A 5230-nucleotide genomic window follows, 5' to 3' on the forward strand; every position below is an offset into this window, starting at 1 on the left:
AGACTATATGGAGATTAACAAGGTAAACATAAATTGACCTTATGCTACTTACCCGTTGGAGGATTATCGGGCAACTTACAACGTGCTAAAACGATAAATGATAAAAGCTTTCAGTTGTTTGCTACCCGAATATAGGATGCCAGATATTACCTATTAAACTTTTTTGCAATGAAGTAAGACTAAACCGATCAAAAAATATCGATATGTGATCAATTAATTATAAGCTAAATCCAAAGATGGACTAAAAACGAGTAGATAATACTTGGATAACTGTTGGTATCCGTTAAATTGAGTCTAAATGAAAAAATCGATATAACAGCTGTCTTATCATTAGTAACCTACGCGGTAAAGCGTTTTCTGTCTTCGGATAGAGAGCATTGCATCCAATAAGAGCTAAATTGAAAAATAAAATCCACGATATGATTGATTCTTCCGCCATCTAAAAATTTACTTTTGGGTAACTATTAGAGGGTCTAAAGCAGTTGCAAATAAAGAAGATGGATTAAGAACGAGTAGATAATACCCACTGAAATTTGATTTATGAATACGATATGAGTTACAATAGTGGTCAGTAGGAAATAGAAGATTAATGTAAACACGCATATAAATGAGTAAATAAACAGTAATGCAAGAGCAATATTAATCCTGTATATGAATATTCATGATGTCATGCTGTTCGTTTAGAAGAAGGCAAAATACCAAACATTCTAGTACAAATTAAAAAATTTCGCTAAAGACAGTGAGTTTTATCAATTTTATCCCATAAGATAATAAGAAATAATTTAATCGTTTATTGCTCTTTTTAAGCATACTTACGGTATAAAACCAAACCAAAGGGTGCAGATCATGCTAAGTATTGCTAAGGGGATCAAATCGCTTGTGAGATCTGTATTACGCCAAAATAAATTCTTACCTTTTATGTTATATTATCTACTAATTTTCCTAACTTGTTATTGATTCCAGGTATTATAAAATCGAATTACAGATCATGTAAAGACTGCAGTTAAATAAAATCTAATCATAGATCATGTAAGGACCATAGTTAAAAGAATCTAATCGCCAGTCACTTAAAGACTGTAGTTAATTAAAATCTAACCACAGATCATGTCAAGTAGAAAATACTATAGTACACGGGATACGCGTATATTTACTTATTACACTAGAATGTTTTATCTATCAAGTTGGCTGCTAATATATTCGGTTTTTACCCATTTAGAGGAAACTATTAAAATCGTGTTCCATGAGTAGAAATTATCGTTTTTTAAAATGAACGTTGATATTTCAGTTGATGATACCGAATTAAATGATTTATTTACTAGGAGTAGTCAATATGCCTTATCTTATTAACACCTAAACGATAGTGTAGTAAAAGGACTAAAAGTAGAGTCCTTTGTAGTTTTTTTTGTATGTAATTAGTATTGTTTTACTATAGAAAATACCTAGAAAGTGATAGTGTCTTTAAGTTTTACCCTGCCAAATCATCATGTCGCCATCTTTTCTTCTTCATTATTTTACAAGGTATTATATAGATTACTATAGAAGTAGCCCTATAGAGCAAATGCCTAATCTAAAGAAAGGGCGTTTGACTGTCTATTCAAATTGTAAAGAAATTTGACTTAGTAGCAAAACCCTATCCTTAGAGAAAGGGGATTTATAACATGACGATAAAGTACTGCAATGTAGTCTATACTCGTACAGTTACAGTACAATCTGACGCTAAAACATCAACTGTCAATACTCGCGAATACTAAGCGATACTAATGTCAGAAAAGTAGTCGTAGTAGTCATATAAAATTTTTTGATAAGCGATTACTGTGATCTTCATAAAAAGCGAATTTTTCCGGATTTGTGTCCGATATAGTTTTCGGATTCTGGGACCGGTCGGGTTTGTGTCCGATATAATTTTCCTGTTTTGGAACCGGTCGGGTTTATTTTTAATTTATGTCTGAATTATAATTTTTCTGTTTTAATTTTTGGATTTTTGTTCATGAAAAATATCGTAAGAGTTGATTTTTGAGATTTGGACTTTTTGTTATGAATTTGAAACTTTGGAATTTTATGACGTGACTTGAAGTCACATTAGGAGATTTAGTGAGGAAAATAGAAAATAAGATGGAAATTGGCAGAGGTTGTGTTGATTGTTAGGTAGTTAGAATGTTGTTTTTATGACTAAATCTTGATGTTTAAAGGTTGATTTTTAGACTTTTATAGCGTATTAATGATAGAAATTATGTTAGAAATGAAGTTTGATGTATTTTTATAGTTAGCTTGTTACTTTTATAGTGTTTTGTAAGGGAATCGTAGGGTAAATTGTGTCTGAACTTTGAATGATTTTTGTTTTCTTAAATGGTGCAAAGTAGTTTTCTAAAACGGATCTTAAGAGCGATTGGTTAGCAAATGTTCAGTTTTAAATACCTCAGACGGCTCTACGAAGCCTATAAATGATAGTGCAATTAGAAAATTTAGAGAGAGAGTAGAAGAAGATTTTATTTGAAGAACTTGTTGAATTTAAAAGGCCTTCGGGGTCGAATTGTCGTAAGTTAAAACGTTCTTCTCTTTGAAAGGTTGTTTGGTCGTTGGCAGTTTTTAAGTCTGTCATTTATTTTAATAATACTTAAAGCTAAGTATTTGTGCGGTTGTTCGGTTTATACTTCTCTCCATTTTTGTTTTGAAATAAATTGTTGTTCGGTTATTTCCCCAAATTTTATTTGGTGTCAAAGTATTAGCGTTAAGTCGACCGGAGTGCAACGAAAGTAGAATCAAAGTTTGTTAAAGTTTTGTAGCTTGATCTCTACACTTTTCATTTCATTACAATAGTAATATTAGCCTAAAAGGGCTAGCTTGTATTAATTAGTAAATAGATTCTATTTCTCTTCTTAAGAATACGCTATTAATCTAAAAGTTATAATGAAATTGCAAAATTTCCTTAGATAATATTTTCTGTTTGCGGTATAGCCCTAAATTATCCTAAGATTACCATTGCAAGATTGTAGCGAGAATAGTTAAACTTGTATATTGGGTTATAAGATTATCTACATGCTTATTTGTAGAAGATGATTACAGTGCATATTATTGCAATTCTATAGAGATTCGTATATTAAGATCTCAAAATGTATATAGCTTGGGCTAAGTAAATTATTACTGTGAGATTTGTATTATCACACTTTAACTAGGAGCGTAAGTTATGAATAGATCACGCAATAGTAAATTTAAAACTGATCTTGCTACTTAGTTGGCAAGGTATGATTAACTAAGGGAAATTCCATTTTGTAACCGATTACATGTAAGTAATGAATTTTACTGTAACACTTTAGGTAGTCTGATTGCAGCTAGATAGATACTCTTCGGTAGTTGTAAGACGAAGCTAAATTTATGAAATTAAGTGAAGTTCACAAGAAACTTTAGTTCTTGTTTTATTTTTAAGAAGACACTTGATCATACTGCCATATCTACCAGTATGAGCTTACGTATTTCAATAAGGAGAATCTCAGTTAACTTTATACTTAAATAAATACTTTTCAGTATTCGAAAATTAATCATAAAATCTCCGCTAACTTTATTAATTACTTAATTACTTTACTCAACAATGATTTACTGGAATCTCCTATTATCTTTCACTGCAACTAAACATGAATTCAAAATAAGGTTAAATGAAAACAGCTAAAATGATTTTATTGCGCTGGGGTACCAAAAATTGGTCAAAATGATTCGAGCATGACTTTAATTTTATCTAATCTATGTCCGGCAAATCTCTTTAATTATATTAAATTATACAGTCATCAATACGTACAGTAAGAATTCAAGACATTTGAAAATTAACTGCCAATCTGGCAAAGTAAGTATTTTATCTACAAAGCCGCTAAACTAAAGTACTGTTATACGAAATACCATCGGTACAATTTTCATCCAAACTAACGTAATTAACAATAATAGCTAAACTAGCTTGAGTATCTACTTTTTATATTCTGATATCATAAACGGAGTGTATTTTACGCCTCTTTAAAAGAACGTAACATGCTTACTTTTACCGTTACCATTAGCATTTTGATCATAGTAATTGATATTATCACTATTGCTTGTACTAGCAAACATTGGAAATACATACAGGGTTGGCGCTACTACGATAAAGTTATGCATCATAGCTCGAATATGAATTTAAATGATATTGCATATCAGTATATAGGTGTTCGAGAGTTTCTACCTTATTCTCGTCACTTCCATTACTATCGTATCAACAACATTCAAATTTTTTATCAAGAATTTCTGGATAGCTTCGAGGATTATTTATAAGAACCGACATAAACGGAAGATTGTCATTACAATCCCGGATATTTTTTAAACGTGGTCTAAAGTGTCTACATTCAGTTCTACTTCTATTATTGCAGTCTTCATAAATTAAAATTGCTAATCGAAAATGTCGAATAAGTTCAGAGTAAACAGTAGGATGTATTTTATGAGGAGTAGTACTCGACATTTCCATAATTTCGCCATCGAAACAAGTGTTTAACTGGGATTATATCTTTTTAGCAAACTTGATGCCGTATACAGCGTGGCAATATTGTATGAATAGGACTTTATCTGTATTTTTAATTAAAGAAATAGGTAATTAGCAAGTCTATACAATAACTTAGATATATTCGATCATCTTGCAATTAATGTACACATATATATTTATCTGAAATCAAAATGTTAATATATAGTGGAATTTTATTTATGTTTACAATTATTGTAAGTGTAATAAAAATAGTAGCAATGTCTTAGAGGTAATTAGTTAAGTCCTTATAAACTTAGAAAGTATTCATCAGCTTATAGAATCAATCTAAAGCATTATTACATGATCACTCCTTGTACTCCTAATCAGATACTATCAATGTTTCTCATAACTTAAAGTATCTATCAGTAATATCAAATAATGAATAATGATAGATACATAAATGTATGGATGCTTAACACTAAGTAAATGTTTTGAAAAGTTTATCTGTCGATCTCATAAATTAAATTAATATATGGCACATAGTAAATAATCTTTAAGGGTTGGCAATTCTATATAGAGATTAATTTGAAGCCTTGCTATTACACGAATGAGTAAGATATAAAAGTCGATTGCAATATTATCGTATATACATAGTTACTAATCACAAGTATTAATACATTTCATCGCATATTTCTATCATTATGATAGCTCTAGTTACGTTTAATATAGTGCCATATATGGCAGTACTAGGGTGTT

The sequence above is a fragment of the Trichoplax adhaerens genome, genomic scaffold, assembly GCF_000150275.1.
Source record: "Trichoplax adhaerens TRIADscaffold_2 genomic scaffold, whole genome shotgun sequence".
NCBI lineage: Eukaryota > Metazoa > Placozoa > Uniplacotomia > Trichoplacea > Trichoplacidae > Trichoplax > Trichoplax adhaerens.